Genomic DNA, 7942 nt, shown 5'->3' with positions numbered 1-7942 from the left:
CGCCGGAAGTGATCTATCGCGCGTGTATGTCACTCATTGTTTACACAGAGATTTCGGAAGTGTTACCTTTCACTGTGAAGATCTAAACATATTTATATATACAGGAAATCGCAATGGAAGACGATTTCGATATATCAACAGACAACGTTGAATTTTTTTCGCAACCGCGCGAGAGATCACTTCCGGCGCTTTCCGCCGCTTGCGCAGACCGAAGCGCCCGCGCCCTCAGATCACTTGGACCGTCGTGGCTGTGGTTACAAGAGGTAAAAACAATATAAATACTGTTCGTTTTCTCACACAAACCGCTCATTTCGTGTCTTAGGCCATCAATGTGTACTTACATTTACGAGTCATTAAATCATGTTTAATTTAGACTTCTCTGTGCATGCTCTTTGAGGTGGTGACTATAGACCTGCATTATATGACTGACAGACAAGAACGGTTTGACCTAAAAATATCAAAATATCCGGTCTCGTCAGTCTCTACATGAGAGTAACTTACCAGACTACTCACCTTCCTATAACTTCATCGTCCTCTTCCTTTCGAACCAGTTATCCTCATCATGGTTTTCTGCAAAACTGCAAGAAAGACTATATTTGAACTGCTTATGCTCATCCCTCACCTGTCTGACAATCCTCCAGATTGCTACCAACCTATTAATAAAGAACGTTTACCTCCGTGTCTCCTCTCCTGTTTCATCAAAGTAACATTGTTTACAAGCTGTTTTATTTATGTCTTTCCGCGGTTGAAACGCTGTTTAAGGGATTACAAGAGACATGATACATTTCAACTTGTACTGTTTCTTTCAACATACTGTACCTTCTGATGTTCATTCATGTTTATTTCGTGCTATAACTAGCAGTAAAGAGGAAGAGATGATCAGTTCATGTGCCCGCCACGCTGCAGATTGAACTCAGGTGGCAATCTGTCATGCCTAGGGGTGTTCAATTCCAGTTTTTTCTGAGTCGCCTCTGACTCCCAACTCACGACTTCCAACTAACACTCTAATCCAATCCTGTTCCTGGACGGACACTGTCCTGCAGAGTTCATCTCCAACCCCAATTAAACACAACTGAACCAGCTAATCAAGGTCTTACTAGGCATAGAAACTTAGGCAGGTGTGTTGAGGCAAGCTGAAGCTAAACTTTGCAGGACAGTGGCCCTCCAGGACAGAGTTTGGAAACCCCTACACTAAATGTATAATTTTTGCAGACTCAAAGACTTAAATTTCCTTTACTAAAACAAAACACCTTTAGCGTGACTGTCCAAATTAGTACAATTTAGCGATGACATTATCTTGAAATGTTGAGTAGCCTCAACGTCTTTACCTAGTCGTTGCCAGTACCTAATTTTACAGAGCTAAAAATTCATGAGAAACAGTCGTGGTCAAATATTATATCAGAATTAAATAAATGAGAAAGAAGTTAAAGCTCCAGTCCGTAACTTTTTTAAGTTAAAAATAATCCAAAATAATTATATTAAAAAAAACTTATTCTGCCAGTGGTCAAAACTATCTGCTTGCCATAGCTAGATTCAAAACGGTTAGCTTGTAATAATGATTTTAATTCCAGTGGTACTGGTGGGTTTCCGCGGGAAATTCGAGCATGTCTTTGCGTCATTACGTCACACCCGTACACATAAAGAAGGAGTTTCGGCTAGCCGGCTATACTGCGCGTGACGAGATGTTTAGATGTATAACGTTAGGCTTTTCTCGCAGCACTTTACATAATTAAACTTATGGCATCCAGAAAGATCCAAACATCAATCATCACTGTCAACTGGAGATTCAGCAGTTATAAAACCCAAAAGACTTCGTACTTCGGATTTAAGGTGGCTAGAGAAAGAGAAAGAAACCGTCTCATGCGAACACAAGGATTTAAACATCGGCGGGGCTTTTGAAAAGTGCGTGAACTCCGTGTTTTGAAGGGGTTCAAAACGGAAGAAGAGACGGCTTTTTTCTGCTGAACAAGTAAGACATTTCAATAGTTCAATCGTGTAACAGTACGTTTTCTTAATTCACACAGTTATGGAGTTTCCTTTGTTGTGCCTTTCTCGTTTTGCTATTATGGAGAATATGAATTCTGAACTACACAGGTAACCATAAAACACATTAAATTTAACATTAGTCACGCAATGCTGATGTGATGTTGTTAACATGAACAATTTGAGAACAAAGTAGGCTATAATTTGCACGGTTGCTGTAAATCGCGTTGATTAAATCTAACGAAGCTTATCATGTCGAATGCTTTTTCCCCCTTAGTTGGTCAGAACAAAAATGGATTTTACTTACTTGTTCAGAAGACATTTTCTTATGAAAATTCTTATGTTGGTCAAACTTTCAAAAAGTGAATCTGTGATTCTGTATGACAGTATCCACACAGCGCGGTGACTGACAGCACCACTCGCCTCAAAGCACTGTGTTCATCCGCGCTGTTTCATGCCGATTTACAACCCACGTAAAGATAATAATTCCGCGAATCACTGCAGTTACAGATTTCGAACAGAGAGATGGCGACAAAGAGGAAAAGCTACGGACTGCAGCTTTAATTGATGAATTTAACTCATTATAATGGTGGGGTGATGATGCTATATGCAAATTATCTATTTTCTTAGGAGCATCTTTGGGCATCTTCAGTCTGCAGCTACTAGGCTATTAAAACTTATTTCTGGAAAAATATGTTTTATAAAATATATATATTTTTAACTGGCTTTCTATTAATGCAATACTGTGAATGACAACCTTCTGTTGTCTCCCAGTGGCTTACATTATTAGCCGTTTAGTGTTAAGTGATTTATTTTCACCAAAACAAAAGAAAACATGTTGGGTACAACGGGGCTAAAGGCACACTTTAAGAAAAATTAGCTTTTCACTACTCCCATAGTGTGTGATTGCAGAAAACATATGTTTGTTTTAAGCATTGATGGAGCAACATATTTGTATGAAAATAAATCATAAAAGTGGTTAATTTGGTTTAAAAATCTTATAAATGTATGAGGTGGCAAGGTGGGCCTTTTACCCCACATACGGGGTAAAAGGCTCACCACCAGCATGGGGCAAAAAGCACAAAGTATTAATAATTTTTTTTAATAATATCTAAGTTAATACTTGTTCAAAACAATCACTTTAAAAAAGTTTGTACTATTTTCGGTTATTTTGATAAATAAAATAATTCATTTTTGTTCAATAAATAAACTGTCATCAAAATATGTTCATTTTAAAAATCCACCAGTTATTTATTATCACGTTAATTATTGTGCCTTGCGCCCCAACAGCAGGGGCGCCTTTTACCCCAAATACCATACTCTTACATATTCTTCCGTTATTGAAAAACTGTTGCTTTAATTACCTTGAACAAAACTAAAAAACATTAATACGACATTTTTCTCAAAATATAGACAATCATTTTATCGATTCTCATTTGCTACATAATTTACTATCTACGATTTAAAAAATCATTAAATATTAGATAAACGTAGCGCAAAATCAACTTTGCGTTGCTGTCCGTGATATTGTCAAGGATCAGCCAAATTTCCACTTGCATCATCAAAAGCGGTTGTTGAGAAAAGTGCTGAGCTGAATTTTTGTGCTATCTAGTAGTGGATTAAACGAGAATAAAGTAAAATGCGCCTCTTACCCCGGTGCGCCTTTACCCAATGCTTAATCTCCGAAAACATTATTTTCGTCTTACATTTCATAATGAAGTCAGACAAGCTCAGCGCCGACTCGTTTTCTGTCCGTTATTTTTCGTGAAATGGAATGTGTGCAAAGGATTGTGGGTGACTGAAGGCCATGAGCTGAATGAAGGTCGCGAAACGCTGTTGTGAATAAGGTCTATTGCTCATACATAAACTTTTTATTATTATTATTACATTTTTGGCACGTAAATCATCTGTATTATTGACATGATACCTCAAATCACGTGGTATATGTGCTACTACTTCTCTAAACAATAAGCATATCATCATTAATCAGATTTTCTTATGGTTAAATAAAACATAAAAAAAAACATATACTTACACTGAAAGTTTGAAAACCATGAAAGCCATATCTAGGAACCAAAATATCTTGGAGAGTGGGCCCTTTTGATTTGGGTTAGTAGCAACAACTTTAGCAACCACCCGAAAAATTCTAACAAGAGCATAGCAAGACACTAAAAACACTCAGAACACCGTAGCAACCATAGCCGCCTAAGGCATCATCTCTTAGGGGGGCCGTCAATTTACCACGCCAATTTCAGTATGGATCTACAAACTCACGTTGTGCGATCCTGCCACGATGCAAACTTCACAGATAAAATCTTGTCTGGTGAGGGAGATATCAACTTGAGACATATTTCTCTCTCACAATATTTCAGCAATCGTGTTTTGTCTTTTGTTTTGAATCAGAGCTAGCGATGACTGATTTGTGAATAATTGACTCTGTAGTGTTTTTCAATTTGTCTGAATCATTCAGGCAGCTCACTTGAAACAGTAACACAATCCTATGGAACAAAAAGCGCTAGATTATGTGAATATTTGCCTACAAACAATTGAAACAACGTTCAAAAATTCCGAATTTACATCGGAAAAGCCTTTGAAAGGTGGTGAGAACTCCGCCGGCTTCCAATCCGACATTCAGGTAGCTTCTTCTTGGTTTTTCTAAATGGACTCATGTTCGCCTAACAAACACAAGGATAGCTAGAACAATGCAGTCAGCGCTAACTTTGGCGAATACAACATATAGGTTTCTACAGTAGCAGCTAGCTATCGATCTCTATTTTAAATGATCAAGCAAACTCACAGTAGGGAGACAGTTTGTGTGAATGATTGTTTTCACCAACTGTTTGTTATGAATGTGAATGTTCATTCATAACCTATTGACAACTTTGACTAAATTTGTTTACGACGGAGCTGTTGTTTATGCTCACTGGGAAACGCGAAGCTATTAACTTGCTATTATTGCGTCCTTGTATGGGAGCTAAATTTATAACCTCAGGTGGCGAAACGTTTTATTGTGTTTTTCTGGTAATGTTTCTCTTTTTCTGCATTCTGTTCTGCATTATATGAAAGCATTTATCTAACTTAGCGACATTACACCTTGAAAGAAGTATCAGTAAAACTACAGGGGGAGGGGACGGGATGAGGAGGAGGGAGGGTCTAGCTAGCCTCCGTTTTGTTTGGTAATACTTCGAACGTCAACCAGAAGTGACGTCACCCAACCTTGCTTAGAGTACCTTTAACAAAGACCTTCACATGCAGCGTGAACGACTCTACTGCAGGTAAAGACATTTTCCGACGAAAAGAGTATAAAAACACTAGCAAAACACTAAACGTGACATTACACAGTATTTTATGTTATCACTGTACATTGTTGGTCAACTTATTTTGTTAAAAAAGTTCATACTGTATATTGTATTGTTTGAAGGGCTGTTGCTCATGCTGTTTGTATATTACTGTATCATGTTGGCCAATTTGTGAATGTGAATAAAAAAAGATTTAATGTACAAAAATTAACTTTTGCATTGTTTTGGGACCATGTTCTCACATAGACTAGTATCTGTTAATGTATGTGAATGTGAAAAATGTATTTAATGTATATGTGAATGTGAAAAACAAATTAGTGTTCAAATAGGCGATGATTTGTGAAATAATAGCTTAATTAATTTATATGCCAAGTGGCTGGCAACCCTTCTGCCAGTATTTTACTGTAAATTTCACAGTTTTTTCTTACAGTGTACTTAACTTGTGTTCTTGAGGAACTTCTACTGTCATATAAACAAGTCTTTGGTTGTAGCCTAGCATGTAACAAGTAAATGAAATGCTGCACAACAGTACTGATTAAAACGGTAAAATCTGACTGGCTCTCAAACAAAGGCACCCTGTGAATTTCTATTCACAAAGTCAACCCCCATCCAGGTTCACACACACAAGAGGTGAGAAAATGTGATTTTCCAAAAGGCCTGCTAATTCAGTATAAAGGAAGAGGCCACGATCAATAAATCATTGCTAAGTAGATTGTAAAGAGAAAAAAAAATATCCTAAGCTTGGTGACAGTGCATTAGTGAATCATAGAAAAAGAAGACAGAAAAGGGTTCAATTTCAATAAATAAAACCCCCTTTAACGCCTATATAAATAAACATCTCATTTGTACTATTTTAAGTTTATGTGTTTGCCTAGTGCCATCAGTTTAGACTTTAAAATGCAAGAAAAATGAATAAGAAAGAAAGTATTTGCTAATAAAAGAGAGAAGGACAGTGAGAACAAAAAGTGATATTGTTCAAATTAGCTCATTTGATTTGGTGTTTTTTGCTTTGTGCATTCATGAGATGCTTGGACATTAATTCAGTCGCGACACAGGTGGACACTTTGGCAAATAGCTACTCCCCGACATCTAGCAGCAAGCCACTGAGTACCGCTGACTGCTCTAAATTTACCACTTCACTGGGTTTTACATGTCATGGTCATTAACTGTGTAATAAATACTAATTGCCACTGAGGGCATCGGGCCAGCTCTGATGCAGGGGTGCATCCTAATTATAGGGAATAGCTCGGTAAGTGAAATAAGACATTGTCTTTCTCCGGTGGGAGATAATTGTGTGGTTCAGGCCCAATTCCCACATTAAATAAGAATTATGTACCATATTAGTCCTCTTTTCGGTGAAAATTAGTAGCTATCCCTTCGGTGCCATGGATGTAACGAAGAGGCTTGTTTGTGATTTATGCTTTGGTCATGAATATAAAATAGCTCACTTAATCAAGTAAGAATGCAGCTTAATGTGAGGCATAAGATAAAGGGTATTTATTACTTAGAGGCAAGCACTTTGTGAACTTGATTAAGAATAGTATGTCCTATTAATAGGAAAATATGAGTTTGACTAAATAGGCCTAATTATTTAAACTATCAAAATGAAATGGACTAGCAAAGAATGGCAATTTGTTTACTCTTGATGTCCTATTCATCGATGTAGAATACTAAATAATGAGTTTTTCCACAAAAGTACTCAAATATTATAAATGGGTCCACAAAAAAGGGGGAAAAATGTACTCTTTGTAATAAATGAATGTTGGTTTCACTTTTTTTTTTTAATTCCCAGAAAACTTTCGATTTGAATGCCTTAAATATTTAATGTAAATGCCATTATCACTTCTTTGCAACTTAAATATATATGAGAGGAGAGTACACATCTTTACAATCTTTTTTTTTTTTTAAGTTAAATTTAAAGGTTCATGAAACCCCAAACCAAATTTTCTGAGATTTTATCAGAGGTATATGTGTTGAACACCATTGAAGACAATGTTAGCATCAGTTAGATTTAATAGCAGGGTTAAAATGGTTAAATTTGAGTTTTTTCCGCTTTTTTTTGCCTTCCGGGTTTAAAATCTTCATCGTGTCCACGTCACAGGCTGTGACGTGGCAGTGCACTGTGAGTGCGTTGATGACTCATCGGTGTCTCATAATTATTAATGAGACTGAGTTTTCATATCCTATGAGAAGACACTGTCTCTTAATTATTCATGACACCACGTGGATCTTTCCAGTGACATGTCAAACTGTGATATCGCGTAGTAGATGAGAGAGGCAATCATGGGACGCACGCAAGTGTTTGTTTTCGTGGTGCAAAAGTCCAATTGGGTTGAATATGTTTCCCCGCGATGCTGCCCGGGCTAGATTCTGGCTCTGGGCGGTTGGTTTTCCATCAACCACGGACACATCTAAACATGTGTGCCGCAAACATTTTTCTCGAGAGAGCTTCGAGAATTTGAGAATGGTGGACTTCGCCTTGTTGACGACCAATGCAGGTTGCGTCTTGCGAGTGATGCGGTACCAAGTCCCGAGGACTTTTCTATCCCTTCAGAGGTGTGTGTGTGTGTGTCTAAAATGAGACGTCATCCACCTCCACAGAGCCATCTTTATTATGGGGGTTCAGGGGGCGCGTAGATCTAGCTATGCACGTAACGTTT

The sequence above is a fragment of the Rhinichthys klamathensis genome, unplaced genomic scaffold, assembly GCF_029890125.1.
Source record: "Rhinichthys klamathensis goyatoka isolate OS25496 unplaced genomic scaffold, OSU_Roscu_1.1 h1tg000110l_1, whole genome shotgun sequence".
In the NCBI taxonomy this organism is placed as follows: domain Eukaryota; kingdom Metazoa; phylum Chordata; class Actinopteri; order Cypriniformes; family Leuciscidae; genus Rhinichthys; species Rhinichthys klamathensis.
Note: the sequence above shows the minus strand (reverse complement) of the source record.